This window comes from Dermochelys coriacea, chromosome 4, assembly GCF_009764565.3.
Source record: "Dermochelys coriacea isolate rDerCor1 chromosome 4, rDerCor1.pri.v4, whole genome shotgun sequence".
Taxonomy (NCBI): domain Eukaryota; kingdom Metazoa; phylum Chordata; order Testudines; family Dermochelyidae; genus Dermochelys; species Dermochelys coriacea.
In genome coordinates, this window is record NC_050071.1 from 64,617,345 (window position 1) to 64,636,624 (window position 19,280).

At 42.2% G+C, this 19,280-nt stretch overlaps 1 long non-coding RNA gene across 2 annotated transcripts; it reads right to left on the reverse strand.

Moving 5' to 3' along the window:
- Positions 1-5,004: 5,004 nt before the first annotated feature.
- On the reverse strand, positions 5,005-18,505 carry LOC122459891. 2 transcript variants are annotated; one of them, XR_006280852.1, is made up of 4 exons: positions 18,353-18,499; positions 15,969-16,062; positions 15,696-15,806; positions 5,005-6,582 (listed from the first exon to the last, which is right to left on the reverse strand). It is a non-coding gene; the product is annotated as an uncharacterized LOC122459891 (long non-coding RNA). The 2 variants fall into 2 exon arrangements; XR_006280851.1 differs by lacking the exon at positions 5,005-6,582 and having other exon boundaries at positions 15,558-15,806; positions 18,353-18,505.
- Between the last annotated feature and the right edge of the window lie 775 nt (positions 18,506-19,280).

Consider the following 19,280-nt stretch of genomic DNA (forward strand, 5'->3'; position numbering starts at 1 on the left):
GTTGGAGTAGGCTTCTTGCTGCCTGCCTAACTTCTGCCAGGGGCATGGGCTAAGGAAAAGAAAGCCAGAACTGGCTCCCTGGGCCTGTCACTGTTCACTGCACCTGAGCTCAGGACTTGGGCTGGTTATGTTTTTGATCTCATGTGTCTCCAATCCTGATGGCTTAAAGCAGATACATACTGGTTCTTTACTTTTTATTCCTTATATTATTACCCAAAGAATCACACTTCATTCTCAAATAGTCTGTCCCTGCTACTACATATACTTTCAAAATACAGCACCAGCCTTAAACCTCTTCTTTCCTTTCTATCCAGAAGGATTTTCTAGCTATTTATAACTGTCAATTGCTTGAAATGTGGTTTTCTAAAAGAAGTGCTGACATCTTCCCTACTGTAGAGTAGTGTTTCATTACCACTGATTGTATTTAAATGGCTAGTGTGCTTTAAAGCTCATGCAATTATTAAGATGTTACTTCACTTTCTCTTTCTTAGACTACAGGAAGAAAGAGACATTTTAACCATGCATAACAAATTCATTACAGTAAGTTGCTTCCATCTGACTCAAAAATTTATGAAACATAAGGACTGAACTGAAAGGCTGCCTGACTCTTTAGATTTAGAGCTGGATTTTGGATGGGGTGATGCAAAAAATGCAGTCTACTCCAAATTCTTATTAGAATGATCTGTAAGCATCTGTGTATTAAGCTTTTCTTAGAAAGAAAGCTCATGTATTCACTTAGAAATCTCATTTTCAATATTAGCAACAATATTGTCTACATTGTGACACTGTCAACTTTTAAAAGCTCCCTCCTCCCCCTTTCCCCAAAAGGCAAAAGTTTTGCCGACGCAAGTGGCAGCGTGAACACAAAAGTGCCGACAAAATACTGAGAGAGCATTCACAGATGCTGACTTTTAGTGACAAGGCTGTGTCGACAAGCGTAGTGTAGTGTAGACAAGCCCTGTGTATTTAGGTTTTTTTGTTGTCTCTAGGATTAACAGAGGGTATTACTTTCTAAAAAAAAACAACTATTATTTCAGAGAAATAATCTCCAGCCATGAGTCCATATTTGCCAGATACAGTTAGTTACCATTAAAAATATTAAAGATGACAATCACAATGCAGGACATTCAAAAATTTTACTTTTAGAACAAGATTCAGGTCTATTTAAAAAAAATAGCTCAGTCTCTCCTCATTAATAAGCATGAGGCACATTAGTGCTAGAAAATGTTGCAAGTCCTGCTAGGAGCCTACATGGCTCATTAGCATCTCATAAGTTATTTTATCTTACGGGGAGTATGTAAGACAACTCTAGCAAGACAATGTTCTGCTTAAAAAATGTGCATAGAAAGACATTTAATATATTTTAGATATTACATTTCCTTTGTTTAGCTGTGTAGATGGTAGTCAAAAATCCTACTAGAATAAACCCAAGCCATGTATTCTATTATCTTTTGAAACTCGCTCATGCCTACAGCTGAGACAAGGTGGGTCAGAAAATATCTTTTATTGGACCAACTTCTGTTGATGAGAGAGACAGACCTGAAGAAGAATTCTGTTTAGCTTGAAAGGTTGTCTCTTTCACCAGCAAAAGCTGGTCCAATAAGAGATATTACCTTACACACCTTTTTGTAATATCCTGGGACAAACATGGCTACAACACTACCGCCTACAGTATGTTTAGTCAGTGAGGCATGTGCAAGATGGATTGTGCATCTCATTAGGAGCAACTTTACATGTCTTCAGAACTAAATACTAGTCTTGTCACATTGACCAGTTTGCATCCTTCCCTAAATGCAATTGCCTGTGCTGCTCCCAAAACAGTTCTTGTATGGCACATTCTCAGTTGGGTACATTTCAAACAGAGTAATCTGATTGCTGAGAGTTAGATTAATAAAACTAATGTTTAGAGACCTGTTGAAATAAAAAGTCAATGATTTCAGCTCTTCAAACATTAATATTCCAGATAAATGTACGTCCACAACAGGGAAAAGGGTGTTGAAACAGCGTGGGGATACATCTACGTCAAACTGTGAACTCCATGTTTGGTGAAGCTCATTTTGTTTCAGGGGCTCTACTTTGTACTGTAACCTTCATTTTGGAGGTGTCCTGTATGTTGCATTGCAACCTCCTTCGTGGATTCTTTAGAGCACCCATTTTGTAGCAGAGGCTTGCTACCTAATAGAAACACTATGTCTGAGAAGCTGACAGAGCCATCGATGTTGAATGACTCCCCTTCTGGAAAATGAGTTTTCTATGGGGAGGGCCATTAAGAACATAGAAACGGCCATTCTGGGTCAGACCAATGGTCCATCTAGCCCAGTATCCTATCTTCTAACAGTGGCCAGTGCCAGGTGCTTCAGAGGGAATGAACAGAAAATCGTCCAGTAAGCCATCCCCAGTCATCCACTCAGCTTCTGGCAATCAGAGGCAAGGGACCCCTAGAGCATGGGGTTGCATCCTGACCATCTTGGCTAATAGCCATTGATGGACCCATCCTCTATAAACTGATCTAATTCTTTCTTGAGCCACATTATAGTTTTGGCCTTCACAACATTCCCTGGCAATGAGTTCCACACACTGTGAGTTGTGTGAAGAAATACTTCCGTTTTTAAACCTGCTGCCTATTAGAAGCACATGATCCAGAGATGAGGTCTACTCACGGACAGGGGTCTATCCAGAGGGTAGATGGGGCAAGGTTGTGACAAATATTACTTCAGACTTTGTTGGAGAATTAACAAGTGTCTCAGCTAAATGAAAGCTTGCAATATTCTTTCTGCTTTACATCTGGGTTAAAATCCAGCTACTCTCTACCAATGTTTCCATGGGATAAAATGGATAAACTTCCATTATTTATATTGTTCCCTATAGTGTTACAGTGCTGGCTCTGAAGGGCTTATTGTGAAATGGCAGTGGTAGATTGCTGAGCTGTGCAAAAGTACAACAGCAACTGGAGTTGGTGAGCATGCACCACACCCAAACAGCCCAGGTGGACATTTTGGCTTGAGGGACAGATAAGACAAGTAAAGAGATGGAATTGCTTTCATATATAGAAAAAATAGCCTACTTTCAGGTCACCAACTCGGCAGCATGGGAAAATACATACACATACTCTCACTCACTCCCATTGACCTAGCACACTAAAAATGGTAATATAGCTGTAGTCATTTGGGCAGTGGTGGCAGAGGCTAGTCACCCCAAGTACAAACTCTCTGGACTCCAGAGTACGTTCTTAGGGCAGCTACCCTGTGCCACTGATAACTGCTGCCCATGCCACTGTATCTACACTATTATTTTTAGCGTGCTACCTCTCTGACAGCTAGCATGAGCATGTCTATGAGAGCTGGGAATTTACACCCCTAGCTCCAAGTGTAGACATAACCTTAATGTCCTTTCTAATACCCTCTGTGGAGAGGGGGGAAAAAAACAAAAAAAACCACACCACCGCTCATTACAAAAAACACTTAGCTCATTTCTAGTACAGATGTCTACACTGCAATTAAACCCCCATGGCTGACCCATATCAGCTGACTTGGGATCTGGAGCTCTTTAATTGCAAGGTAGATGTTCAGGCTCTGGCTGGACCCCACACTCAGACCCCACAAAGGGAGGGTCCCAGGCTCCAGCCAGAACCCAAACGTCCACACAGCAATAAAACAGTTCCTTAGCCCAAGTCAGCTGACAGGGACCAGCTGCGGGTTTTTAATTACAATGCAGATATACCCTGAGAATCTCACCATCAGAGATACACCACCTTTCTCTCTGGATATCAAGCGTAAAGGACATGGCAGGATAACTGCTGGAGAAATTCTAAAGGACAACTTCTGCATATGAAATAGGTCTGAGCTGCAAAGTTCAGATGTAGATCTGGCCTAGACTTAGAATCATAGAAGATCAGGGTTGGAAGAGACCTCAGGAGGTCATCTAGGCCAGCCCCCTGCTCAAAGGGACTTCAAGGGTCTGAGTTCAGTTTATTATAGACATCAGCTGTAAAAGTCATTCTAACTTCAGAAGAGTTTGGATCCAGGCATTTTGGTCTGACTATTCTGTGCTTCACAGCTGGTGGGAGGGAGGGAAGAAGCAGGGCACAGTTTTTCTCTTTTGTGTTGCCATTCAGTAATTTGTATGCTCACACCTTGGTTTTACTATGCCTAAAACAGGACAATATCCTCCTTGTATTGTATTTTTTGAAGAGGAAATCAAACAGGAGATATTTTAAATTACATTTGGCTGAACTCATTTACATGAAATAAGACCCAAATTTTCACCCAAAATTTTAAACAAGTTATTTCTGAGATTCAAAAAGTTTAAGTAGTTCCCCCACTCCCTATGTGTATGCATGCACAAATCTACAAAGCCAAGAGTTTCAGACAAACAACTAGGTGCTGAATAGAAAATAATCAAACCATGGAGTCTTTTGAAGCTTATTAATTTAAAATCAGGTTATGAAAAAACACTTGAAAACATGATTCTTCTTTAGAATTGTGGTTAAACTTAGCAGTATACCAAAGCATTGGTCCTGCTTTGAGCAGGGGGTTGGACTAGATGAACTCCTGAGGTCCCTTCCAACCCTGATATTCTATGATTCTATAATATAATACAAAACACCAGGATTACTTTGCACAAAATTTAAGGATCCTTTCTTTTTTCTGAGATTGTGTTGAAAGCCAAATTTCAGAAGTCGCCCTACTTAAACCCAGTTCACATAAGGGTAGCCTACTTGCATCTGATTACTTCTCCAAATTAGCACACACAAAACAAGAATCTTAAAAGAAAAAGCACTGAATAGGAAAATGATTCTCTTGCTTGGAAAATTATTCCTGTGGCTTGCACAGTATTAGGGCAACAATTTTACCATTTGACATTGAACACAAAATGAGACTAAAAGCCTTCGTTACTATAATATATGTATATTTAAGGGACTTGATGTGGATTTTTGGAGATGTGCAGCTCTCTTTTCTTCTTCTCTTCCATTACTGCAATTTGACTGTTCTGGGTTCCTGGAGAAAAGAGAAATGAAGGTCCAGATCCCCAGTCAATGCAAACTGGAATTTAGGAAAGCTCAACTAGATCAAGTACACTCTCGCTAGAACACACTTCATTATTACAAACTTTTGCCTATAATGAATCCGGACCCTGGATCCCAACAATCGTTGGGGGGAGGGGGGCGGGAAAGGATGTTGCACATGTGTGCACAATTTTATCCACTGAAGCTGGAACCCTGCTGCTGTGGGGGCTGACAGTGCGGAGGTCACCTAAAAATCGCCCTCTGTGACCAACTTGTAGCCTTAGTTATTATAATTATTATTAATAAAGCTAACACCTTTATCTAAAGCTACCTCATTAACTCACTCCAACAGTTTATGGTCCATTTTGATTTCCCTTTTGCTATAAAAAAGCCCTGGCAATAAAAGAAAAGGTTTGGATCCCAACAGGTTCATTATAGCAAAGGTGTACTGAACAAAGAAACTTGCAGAAGCAGAAACTCTAAAAATTAGCCCACACTTTATGAAACACTTCACCCTGATGGGGTTTGCCCCATCACAGCCATTGCAGCTCAAGAAGCCCTTAAAAATATCGAAATAACCTCCTGTAAAAGAGATCTGCACTTTCCAGGCTCGTGAAAGTAGAAGTAGGAAGCCTCCACATTCTGTAGATTGGTGCAAAGACTCAGGGTCCTATGCAACTCATCACTAATCTCTTAATGATCAAGTAGCATTAATGACAAAGATGGTTTCATCTGCAGCTAATGAAATTTTGCCCCTTCCTCCTGGATGAAGATTTGTCCACAGCGATCTACTCATTTGTCACCGCTACACTACATTATTGGAATGCACTGCACCTAGGACTGAATGTGTATGCAATGCAGAGACTCCAGCTGGTGCAGCGTTAAGTTGTTTGCATTCTCAATGGGACAAGCCATGAACATGTCATCTATACGCTCCAATGCCTCCATTGGCTCTCAGCCCACTTCCATTACCAGTTTAAGGCCTGGGTCCTCTTCATCTAAGCTATCAGTGGATCAGGGCCAAGCAAAATCAATGACGATTGCTCCAACCATGACCCAGCAAGATCATAAAATACTGCGGGGAGAGTTAAACCAAATAACCCCAAACTTTTCAGCTCAAAGCCAAAACAAAGAGTTCAATATTTTCCTTACCACAAAAAAAAGCAACCAACCCAACAAAATGTTGCTTTTTAAACAAAAAGAAAGCAATTGTTTACCTAGTAAAGCAGATACTTAACATGAACATTTTTGCATGTTTGCTTAGTTTTGATAAATTTTCTATCAGCCCTAATAAATACAGCTGGCAAAGCCCATAAGGGAAAACATTCCTGGACAAGGCACTCAGAGGAACATCCAGAGACCAACAGACTAAGCCAGAATCTGACCATCTTCAAAATAACCTGGAAGTTCCATCTCTTTTACAAAGCATTTCCACCATAATAGAGTGGTGGGTTTAAGAAAAAAAAAAAAAAAAAGTAGATGTATTCCCCAAGCAGTCCCTTGTAACCAGGGATGGGAGAGAAGGGGAGGACATTCTGTGAAGTCTTCTAGGGCCTTACTATGAAGATTTAATTTACCTGTAAAAAAAGACCCACAAAACTTCAATATGACCGTGATGATTGTTACAGAAAACTTTTATAGATAGATTTCCTATCAGTATTTCTGACCATTACAAGTGCCTTTTTATTTCTTATGAGTCCTTGATGTTCAGGGAAAAACCCCTTACAAAGCTGATAATAAATTAATAAAATTACAGTGGTGTATTTCTGTTTCAGACTACATAACAGGCCAGATTTGGTCCCCATTTAGTAAAGTATCAACCCAGAGTAACTGGGCCCAAATCTGATCTCATTTATACCAGTGTAGTTCTTCTGTGGCTGTATCCTGATTTACACATGAGATTAAAATCTGGGTGCTAATGTATAATGTATTCAGGCTTTTCAAAGAAAGAATAAAGGAACAAAGAAAGGACTAGATATTAGTATTCCAAATGGGATTTTGTTGTTGACTGATAAAGCAAAGTGTATTCTTGTTAGGCAATTGGCTGCAGTGAGTATAGACCTGACTAAATTGTAGTGCTTGATGGAGCATCTGTAATAAATAGGATATAACAAACACCATACACCAGTGCACAGGAACAAGAGCTTTTGTCCAGAAAAAAACACCTTATAGCAAGCATTAAACTTTAAAGAAAAAACCAAATATCTGATACAAACATCCATATTCAGTCACTGGGCTGCTGTGTGATTACTCACATCAAACTAAAAACTAGAGAAATGGCACTTCAATATTAACAGTTTAGCCAAATCAATCTCCACTGTCACTGAAAACTCCAACGAAGTCGCTTAGGGCCAGATTTTTTTAAAACTTGTTAGGTACCTAGGTGCTTTTCAAAGCCTTACTAGAAACCTATTTGCATCTTTAGATACCTAATGAGCTTTGAAAATGTGGCACCCTTATCTGGTTCCCATGTACAATTATGTGTTTTTAATTACAAATCTGACTAAAAAGTAAAGGCCTGTTCTGATTTCCCTGCAAAGAGTGCTCTGAGGAGAGGCCACAAGAGGTTCCTTCACCAGGTAGGGCTTCATCTTGCAAGGTGCTCTATCTCCAGACCAGTAAAGCACAGAAGCATGTGCTTAATTTTAAGCACTTGAATATTTCCACTGAAATGGGATGAGACAGATGCTTCAAGTTAACCAGGTGGTTCATGACCAGAATGCTGAGCACCTTGCAAGATCAAGTCCCAGTACACTTCTGCAGGAGGTAGCCAAGATTTGGTGGTTTGAGTCCCCAGAATGCTAGTGCTTTTACTACTCTAGACACCCCAAAGGGGGATTTCTAAATGAAAGCTCAAACTTAAAGGCCAGAAAGGGCTATTACAATCATCTACTCAGACCTGCTGCATAACACAGACCATACAATTTCACCCAATGATTCCTTCATTAAGCTCAGTCAGGTGATAGCCCATGCTCACACTCCACACCAGCTGGCCTTAAGATGCAGCACCAGCTCTGCCTGTTAAAAATTGTTCCCACTCCCCTGTGCCTCTGAATGAACTAAGCCAAACTCTGTTCTCAGTTATATGGCCATGCACCAGGAGAACTCTAGTGAAGCCAGGAAGTTATTTCAGATGGAATTGCAGAGTTAACAGAGCAGAATTTGGTACAATTCCTATAGCTACTACCACTTTCCAGCACAACTCAAGCTTCTCGAGCAACAGAGTCTAAAATGTTTACATGACAGATGTTAATTCATGCAAGCTACAAACCAGCAGAATAGGCTATTCACACATTTGTTTGTTTTTTACTTTCTCTCTCTCATTCTCCAGCACTGTATCACACTGAAATTGAATGGCCCCAGCCAATCAGATTGCAGAGGCACAGTCCAATATCTGACTCACAATATGTGGGAGATTTTAGTAACCAGGCAGTATTCAGATTCCTACACTCTGATTGGTTTTAACACTCAGATTTCAGCATTTGTGCTATTCCCAACTACCTCAGTTTAGTCCCCAGTTAGAACAAGCAAACATTTTAGAGTCAATTATAGTAGGTCTGATGGAGTAATTAAGACTAACTGTATGCAACTACTGTATTGTAAAAGATTATACTATTCTTTTCAAGGTATGTTTACATATGCATTTGGGAAACAATAGGAAAAAAAGCAAAGAAAACCCTATTTCTCACATATTTCGGTATTAAGGCTGCCATTTTCAAAACTGCCTAAAGGATTTAATCAAGTCTTGTATGTGGCTTTGAAAATCTGATTCTAGGAGCTTTAATCATCAGTGTTGTTCTGGTAGGACTAGATTTTCTGATCTGTGTTTGGTGGAGTCATATTCCATAAATTGAGACAAATTTATTTTCAGCCAAGCTGTTTTATTAGCCCAGGACACAATTTTACAAAGTGGCCTATTGCCTGGCCTGCAGAGTCAGCTGACTTGGCTAGGGGTTATAAGTGGCACCTCACAAAGTTGTGTGGCATTGTGTGGGGAGAGGAGTCCATCCACTGTGCCCCCTGGAACAATCATGCCTAAATATGAGCAGATAAAGACATAGCTTCTTTATCTGAAAAACAAGTTTTTAAGATTAATCAAGAGAAAAATAAATCTGGAAGCCATTTTTTAAGCAGAAAGCAAATATGTATGAAGCTGGCATAACTCCAATATGGCAAGGTGGATTTTGTTCACATTTTCCACATAAACACTACATTCAACTTTAAGGTTGAGACCAGGCAAGAGAAGTGTCAGCCAACAAGCCTCATCGAGAAGTTCATCCCAGTCTCTCACAGCACACACATCCCAAATGTGGATCCTTCTAGTCTGCCCGCTACTTTCTCTATGATAGGACCAAATGGTTGTGGTAATTCACTTGTTCAATCCTCTTTGGGTCAGCTTTGTCAGTTCTCTAGGCCCCTTCCTAAAAGGGGCTTCTGCTCATACATCATCACTCTGGGAAAAAGCCTGATCTTAGTCTCCATCCCTCATTCTCTGCAGATTTCACTTCCATCTTGCACATGCCAGGCAAAAGACAAAGGGCCCAATCTTCAATTGAAGTAAATTGGCTTAACTGCATTGATTATAATGGAGCAACACCAATTTACACCCTGCTTTTAGCAGGCATATTTGTGTAGTGTTCTTGTGCTCCATGTTTACAATTCTCCTTTTCTGGCTGCTGAATCTTGCTAAGCTGGTTACATACAAATCAATTAAAGCAACATATAATATTTACACTATTTTTGCCTCACTCCTACACCTTTCTCTCTCATCTAACAATGTCTTCTGAAGTCTGAACTACTTAGAGTGTGACACTTCTAGTTCTGTGTTGCACTGCTTCTCACTGTCTTCACCATTCTTTCACACTAGGTCTTACCACGTAATGTAGTTTAAAAAAAAAATCGACCTTAGGATGTTCCCCCCTCCCTTCTTACTTCTGCTCACAAAGCTTCTCAAATGTCTCTGCTCTGGAAACTTCTAACTATCTGTAAATAAGGCTGGTAACCTAGCAACATCAAGTGAACATGTTTTCCCTGCTGAATTGCACTGGGCACTATCAGATCAGCATGTTTTATTTTGTGAAGCTTTAAACACGGTCTTCCAGGTACAGGTACATATATTTCACATACTTTAGCATCACTCTCAATTTGAAACACTTTCACAGATTCTTTTAGCTCCTTAGCGGTGACGTGGGGCTTTCCCATGAGCCCTGAGCAAAGATGTAAAAAGCAGCCCAGGATGCAGATTTTTACTCCTGGGTTCCCCTTGCTCCAAGTGGAAGTGCACCGACTCATCTCTATACCTAGTGCAGCATAAATGCCCTGGAGCATTGATCCACTATGTTGCCAGTGCATTTGGGGAGTGGACAAAGACAAGGCTCCACCCATTCTCTGCCCCATCCCACCCACAGGCGTGAAGCAGGTGTGGCATCTCTGAGGAGACTATATCTCCCTCAGGTTGCCACCCACATTATTAGGTAGCCGATGCAAGGGTGTGTGTGTGAGAAAGGATCCACTCCCCACCTCTGCCACCTAGTGGTCAGGCAAGGGAGCAGAAGGCACTCTTCTATCTTGGCACCATCTGTTGATAGATTGTTCCTGCCCTACAGTGGTCTGCCCCCTTCTGTGACTCAGCCCTCCAGATGGGTCACAAGCTGTTTCCACCCTTTCTGGAATTTGGGAGTAAGCCTCCCATTCTGAGTGGACAGATTCAGGCTAGCAGGGCTTACACTAGTCCTCCTTGGGCTTCAGAATCTGAGCTCCAGTTCAAGCCAGGACTTCAAAGAGCTGCCCACATAGCTATTTTTAGAGCAGTGGTATGAGCCCTGCTAGCCTGAGTCTGTTGATCCAGGCTGAGAGGCTCAAGTCAAAATATTGCATAGACATATCCAAAGCATTCCACAAAGGCTAGTTAAACTTCACCAAGCCAAAGTCCCAGAATCAGGATGCCCTGATCAGGGTCTTGCTACTCCTGGCTGTCTGATAGCAGATATAGGCTTTTCACCACCAGCCCTGTTGGGGGTGGGTAGAGGATACCTAGCACACCTTCTCCAGCAGATTCTAATCCATTTCCCAAAGGTACATAGTTGAGTCCTGCACCCTGACTCACTTCCTATCAGCCTCTCCACACAACAGGAAATAGCAAAGACATAACAAAATAAATCAAATAATAAGTCTCCAACCTTTCAAATGCCCAGCATCCTTTGCCCTCAGCAGGTTGGGTAGACCATCAAGAAGCAAAAGCCCCAGCAATTAGGCCTCTCATAGTACTCTTTTTGCAGAGCTTCAGAATATAGATCCATTCACCTCCACTAGCTACTTGCATGTAAGCTACTCTGGTCACTTTTTAAGCTCCTCCTCCAGCTTGTGCATGCATTTCAGGTGTAATGGGGTGGAGCTACCTAGACCCAGAGGTTCTAAGCCCTCTCCAGTTGGGGCTTTGTACACCTCATCCCAGGGTGCCTTATATCTATTCATTCCTTTATGCAGCAGTGCAAACTGAGCCACAGATGCTTTCTTTGCAGATTACCTCTATCATACCAGAATGATATCTAAACAAAGTTCTCCATCTGTACCATACTATATGCAGCCTATTGGCTTGCCATCATTTGAATGCCATCCTCTCAAAGGGAACAGAAACTTTACAAAACTTTCCAGATGCTGAATCACTGTAGCTCACAAAAGGGACTCTTTGTCCTGCATTTTTAATTAACCTTTTTTAGACTGAACAAGTTTGATTGGGTGATGAACGAGTTATTTCAGCATAATGGAATCATAGGATAGAGTCTGTGATTCCAAACACAAAAATAGCTCTGATATCTTTCTCCCCTCTCACTGATTAGTCGGTAGGCAGCAAGAAATCAGCCTTTGTTCAGTCTTTGCAAGCCTGAGCAGTTTTTATTTAGGGAAATGGTATGTCTTTTTTTCAGATTAATGCAGCAACAAAAATAAGAGATTAGTCAGGAGGGTGAACCTGGGAAAGCCCACTCAGTATCCAGTAAGATTTAAATGAATGGAGAAGCTTACTATAGACATTTTGAAACAGCTCTATCTTTAGTTATATATTAATATAACTTTTTTCACACAATTTTAAGAAAGCCCAAATTCTACTCTCAGTTTGCACTGCTAGAAACACTGATCCATGACCTAAGTCAAGGAACCATGTTTAAACTCATTGTATACTCAGTTCTGGCTGACCAATTTGGACAGGTCAGAACTAGGACAGAGAATGATTTATAATGATTTATACCGTTGTTTGGCCTCATCTGCACTGTTTAAAGCAAATCAGAGTCAGCTTCCTTAACCTGGTGCACAGACCGATGTGGATGCAAATTGGGACCATAGATTATAGAAATGAAAGACAAATGCTTTCATTCTCTAGGTTCTAATTCCAGGTCTGGGAACTAAAAATGTTTGTGCCTGACCTGAGTCAAGGAACCATGTTTAAACTCATTGTATACTCAGTTCTGGCTGACCAATTTGGACAGGTCAGAACTAGGACAGAGAATGATTTATAATGATTTATACCATTGTTTGGCCTCATCTGCACTGTTTAAAGCAAGTCAGAGTCAGCTTCCTTAACCTGGTGCACAGGCCGATGTGGATGCGAATTGGGACCATAGATTATAGAAATGAAAGACAAATGCTTTCATTCTCTAGGTTCTAATTCCAGGTCTGGGAACTAAAAATGTTTGTGCCATAAATAATTGTATTTGTTTGTCACTCTTGGCTGTCCAAAGCTTTCTGTTCAGTAAAATCATTGCTTGCCACGCTAGAACAAAGACCTGAGCAACAGAATGATGGGACATCCCTGTTTACTGGGATTGTTCCAATCTGGAGTCACTGTGGTATCCTTCCTGGTTTTGTGGATATCAAGGTTTTGATCCAGTTTCATTGAAACCATAGGATATCTGGCTACCCAACAAGCCATCCACCTCTTTCCCCTCTCAATTTTGCAAAGCATTATTACCACTGGCCATCTCTCCTCCCAACAGCTACCTTTCAGGCTGTCAGCCACCATCCAGCTGCTAACTGGAAGTCATGCCTGCTTCCAGCTACAGCTGAGGGAAGCTAAGATGAGAGCTATAATAGGAGGGCTATAGCAATGGTAGTTCCTTGCCCAGTGGGAAGAGAATTTAGGGGCCTGTGAAAAGCTTAATGGAAAGGGAAGACAAGGGAAGGGAGAGTGGAGAGGTGGAATAGGATGAATGCTGAAGCCTAGAGAGGGTTAATGGGGGGAGAATACGAGACCTGGGGTGGGAGGAGGTCTCTGGTGGGCAGTGAAGCATAGGAGAGTAGACCTTAGGAAGCAAAGACAGATGAAAGGACTGGAAATACAAGCAGGCAGAGAGAGAGAACACAGACAGAAAGAGAGGAACGAGAAATAAGGTAGAACTTGCAGCTAGGCAAGAGAGGGAAATGGAGAGAGATAAAGCACAAATATGGACCATAGGCATGGGTGGCATGTGAACTGCCGGCTGGGGGAGGCTAGCCCCCAAGCCCACCCCTTCTGTACATGCACACACACACTCCGCAGAAGCTCAGAGTCCCCCTACCCTCCTCCCCAGGCTAGCACACCCAGCATGGGAGCACAGGGAGGGTGGGTGATGCAGCACCAGCCCCCCAGCCCTGAAGCACTGGGAGGGGAGGTGGTGCGGCCCCAGCCTCCACAGCCCCAGAGCATCGGGAAGATGGGCGGCATGGCCCCAGCACCAGTCTCAGCCTGAGCCCTTGCTAGAACCACAACACAGGGACAGGGGAACTGGCAGGAGAGGGGCTGGGGGCAGAGCATGGATGGGGCCATCCCTGGCTGTTGGGGAGGCACAGCCTCCCCCAGCCTATGATACCCATCTCCCATGCCTATAGGTCAACAGAGTAAAAATATATTAAAAAGCGGAAGAAAAGCAATTGCAGGGAGGAAGTGGAAGTGTAAAGAAATTAAAATGTAATGAACAGTGTGGGTCAGGGGAAGGAAAGCAGGACCAGGAAAAAGTGATAACATAGCCAGTTATTTGTTCAGCCTCTGCAACTGCAGGGAACTGCAATCATATCTGTTGCCCTCTCCTTTTACCATTCTTTCACACTAGGCCTTACCGTGTAATGTAGTTTAAAAAAAAATCGACCTTAGGATGTTCCCCCCTCCCTTCTTACTTCTGCTCACAAAGCTTCTCAAATGTCTCTGCTCTGGAAACTTCTAACTATCTGTAAATAAGGCTGGTAACCTAGCAACATCAAGTGAACATGTTTTCCCTGCTGAATTGCACTGGGCACAATCAGATCAGCGTGTTCTATTTTGTGAAGCTTTAAATACCGTCTTCCAGATACAGGTACATATATTTCACATACTTTAGCATCACTCTCAATTTGAAACACTTTCACAGATTCTTTTAGCTCCTTAGGGGTGACATGGAGCTTTCCCATGAGTCCTGAGCAAAGATGTAAAGAGCAGCCCAGGATGCAAATTTTTACTCCTGGGTTCCCCTTGCTCCAAGTGGAAGTGCACCGACTCATCTCTATACCTAGTGCAGCATAAATGCCCTGGAGCATTGATCCACTATGTTGCCAGTGCATTTGGGGAGTGGACAAAGACAAGGCTCCACCCATTCCCTGCCCCATCCCACCCACAGGCGTGAAGCAGGTGTGGTATCTCTGAGGAGACTATATCTCCCCCAGGTTGCCACCCACATCATTAGGTAGCCGATGCGGGGATGCAAGGGTGTGTGTGAGAAAAAGGATCTGCTCCCCACCTCTGCTACCTAGTGGTCATGCAAGGGAGCAGAAAGCACTCTTCTATCTTGGCACCAACTGTTGACAGATTGTCCCTGCCCTACAGTGGTCTGCCCCCTTCTGTGACTCAGCCCTCCAGATGGGTCACAAGCTGTTTCCACCCTTTCTGGAATTTGGGAGCAAGCCTCCCATTCTGAGTGGACAGATTCAGGCTAGCAGGGCTTGCACTAGTCCTCCTTGGGCTTCAGAACCTGAGCTCCAGTTCTGTTGCCCTCTCCTTTTAAAATCAGTCTTTCCAATTCCAAATATTGAATATATTCACTGCCCTGAAGTCATGGGGGAGATGTATCTTCTAAAATCCACTGAGCATCCTGCTTAAAACCAGCCTCCTTAAGAGCTGTCTGCGGTGCAGAGGAGTCATTCCTTTAGAAACAGGGAAGTGTCACGACATCTAATGAGGGCTGTTATTTTCTTTCTGTAACTGCAGAGAGCTGGATATCATTTCCATATAAACTCAGAAAAATATGGTTGGGAATACAGAGTGGGGAAGACATAAAGACAATGAAACCTGTTTGCACTTTTACAAAAAATTCCTTGTGCTAAACAAAGAATGACCTAAATTAGGTCCACATTGTGGATGCAGAGGCTAAGTGATGTGCTGAGGCTGAAAAACCAAGTTCCACAGGATTCCAGTATTAGGAGTGGGTGGAACTCAGTGGGTGTTTTGTTCAACAGTATCTCAAGCCTAACCTATTAATACTTATAATGAAAAGTATTCAAGGAAAATGCAAACACCTGACAAGGAAAAATCAGATAGATTCAGTTTGGGGGACTAAAGAGCAGTCGTTTATTCAGATGCTCTCAGGGCCATATAAACTTTAATGCTCAAGATAAACGAGGATTCAGAAGCACGATAATGAATTGTCATTGTTCTGCCATCTTCTGCTCCCCCATTCCCTTTTCATACCAGGAAACATTCATTATTTTCTGGAATGTCTGTTATATAGCACCTTCCTTCTTCAATACTCCAGTGCCCTCTAGTGCGCCAAAGGAGATGTTCTGGCTTCCATCATCTGTACTGTAATCAAAAGAAAAAGACACCATTTTACACTGCACAGTAAGACAATGGTGTCTGAAATCTTCACAGCACTTCTCTCTCTTTTAAACAAAAGCCAGCTCCCCTCCCCACGTTTCAGAGCATTCAAATGAGTATGTTAGCTAGAATTAGGAAATCCCTTACCGATTCCTGCCCAGAACATTGTAACAACCAAAGAGACAGTTCTGAGAGACTAATCCTGGTTGGAGACTTAGTCCAGTGACTTTGGGACAGGACCCTGGAAGATTAGTCATTGCAGAGTGAATCCTCAAGCCCCACAGACATGATCAATAAAGTTCACAGTTCTGTACCTCACTGACTGTCATTGTCTTGATTTAACAGCTTCCCCACTAACATGGGATAATATCACTGTAGCATTGCTGGTGCTCTCTGCTTGTAACAGCCTCTTTTCTCAGACACCACTTCCTTGTACAGACTTCTCACAAGATACAAAAAAATGTAGTTGGGTCATTCCTCAGTCACACTCGTATTTGGAAAAACAAGTGACAAAACCTGTATCCTATTGCAAATGGTTGCACAGATACTATGGCCGGGGAGAACAGTTTATCATGTGATTCTGGATGATTTTAAGAAGAAATCATGATTAAGGGCCTGCCTCTCTATCATCTTCTCCAAGCTCAGGTCCGATTTGTTGTACTTCAAGCTCCCTGAATTCCTGCCTCCACTGTATTTTCGGCACTGGACACCAGCAACCAGCTTTTATTCCACCCTCCCAGGAGTTCCATGAGCAGTTGCCAATCAACACAAGTGCTTGCCTGAGTACAATGGAAAAAGAAGCTCTCTGCAGGGCCAGAAACTATAGAGCCCAGGAAGCCTGGTCTACAATTAGATTCAAATGTTATGAGTAGTATTTTCAAAGGAGACTAAGGCAGTGTTTCCCAAACTTGGGACACCGCTTGTGCAGGGAAAGCCCCTGCTGGGCCGGGCTGGTTTGTTTACCTGCCGCGTCCGCAGGTTCGCCTGATCATGGCTCCCACTGGCCGCAGTTTGCCACTGCAGGCCAATGGGGGCTGCAGGAATGGCGCAGGCTGAGGGATGTACCGGCCGTGGCTTGTGGAAGAGGCAGGTAAACAAACTGGCCCGGCCCGTCAGGGGCTTTCCCTGAACAAGCGGCATCCCAAGTTTGGGAAACACTGGACTAAGGGAATTAGTTGCCCAACTGCCATTAAAATTCAATAGTAATTGTGCCCCTGACTCCTTAGGATATCACAGTAAATTAATATATAAAACAATAACTCAGCACTTTCACTCTTTATAGTATCCTCAATGTTTTCCCCACTGAGGAAAGTGCCAGACAAGTTCAAGGATGAAGACAAGGGCCAGGGAAAGATAGAAGAGCAGAGGGGGTAGAGAAAGCTGCATGAGTCTGGATCCACTCTGACTTCATACTGCAAACATGCTGCTGTAGTTAAAGTGTTGGGCAGTTTCTTGAAACACACCTTGCCTCCCTTCTTCTATGGTGGCCCCTAATGTGGGTGACCATGGAAACACTCATGTGCAGAAGGTTACAGGCTCAGGAAGCAACTCCCTGGACAAAGTTTCATATCTCTGCTCTAACAGCAAACAGTTCAGCTGTACTCATGAATGCCCTGGCCCCACGGAGCTGACAATGGATGCTCCTCTGGACTCACAGCCTGAGCATCAGGTCGCATTCTGGGGAGCGAGAGAACAATCCAGGGCAGCAAAAACAAGAAAAAGGGAGACAGAGAAAAGAAAAGAGAAAAGCAAAATATATAAAAGCATGCTTTTATATATTTATATATATAAAGAAGAAACACGATACCTGAGATGTGAAGGGACACAGGAGGAGAAATAGTAAGAAGGGCCCAGCTGCCAATCAATTATCCATTGTAAAATTTTAACGTTCAGTATTCCTCTGTATACCATTGCCAGACTCATGTTAGGTCTAGCAATGGCCCAATGGATTACATCGTAAGAAACACAGGAAGAGATTTAAGAATGACTTTTCTTCTCTCTGCCTATTAGGGAGCATGGTCTCTATACTGTGGCTGGGGAATTGGAAGAGATTAACTTAGAGCTAGGTATGATAACTGCTGCTAGTAGGTTGGAAGAAACAACCAGAAGAAATGGCAGAAATTTTCTCTATCCCCATGATTGAGGGAATTCAGTGTTTATTGGCAACTCAAGTGTTGGGGGTCTGGTTAAACCAAACACTGCATTTAGATCAGGTAGAAGCAATAGTCAGGAAGGAATATTATTATTATCTCCCCAGACAGGTGCAGTGCAGCCTTATCCTTAGGAGATGGCTCTTACTTCCATCATCTGTGCCATTGGCACTTCATGGTTAGACACTGCAATGTGTTCTACAAGTGGCTGAATCATAACTAAATTCAGAAGCTGGAAGTGGTGGAGAAAGCATCTGCCTTGGTTAGCAGGGCATCTATAAAGAGCATCAGACACTGCACTGGATATCTGTGAGCTTTCAGATGGATTTTAAGGCACTGGCATGGACATATAAAACCCCAAATGACCTGGGAAGAGCCTACCTCTCTCCTCATGAGTGGGAAGTTGCAATCAGCAGAAGCACTGATCATAGAGTCTTCTCTGGATGACGGAGGGAATTGCTAGAAGTGCATTCTCCATCCAGGTAACCCAGCTTTATTAACTTTCAGGGCATGCTGCAGGGCACATTTTTTTCACCTGACCTTTGAAGAAGACTAGGGGAGATTTGAAGATGAGTGGGGGGTGTGGGCATTACTATTTCATTATAGGCAACTGCTAGGGGAATGGGGTGAGCTGATTAAACTGTATTTTGTTTGCAATTTTAAACAACTGACAAAGTGCTCAAAACCTGTGGCATTTTTTACTGTTTATAAATCAAAAACAAATATATAAAATAAAATAAACCCATAGCTAAATCTTTGATGTAAACAGATGGAACAGAAACATAATATTCGCAATATACATGTGTCAAACAGGAATGCATAGTTGCTGTCATGTGCTTGGATTCCTATGTAATAATTATAACTAGATTCTACTTCCTCTCAGTATGTTCTAGCTCAATTGGAAGCCAGGATCCAGCACAGAACCAAAACAACATTCAAACACGCAATTATGCACTGGATTCAGCTTCAGCATTTGCATGATCACAATTTGTTCATTCAAAATGATATTACAGATACATTTGCAGGTAGAATATCCTGCCTGTTTATGTGATTACCCATGTTTATACATGCTATGTTTATCTTCAAGCTTTTTTAATAATTTAAACTAATTAAAGTTAATAGTCCTTGGATGTTATAAAAGAGAACTTCACTGGTATTCACAAATGAATGCAAACTAATATGATCCCTATTTTGTATTTAAATGGTGTATTTTTATATATTATTAATCTACAAAAGCTTTATCGGACTTGCAGAAATTAAGACTCATATTAACAGCAATTAATGTCTAACCATAAACAGACATTAGTGT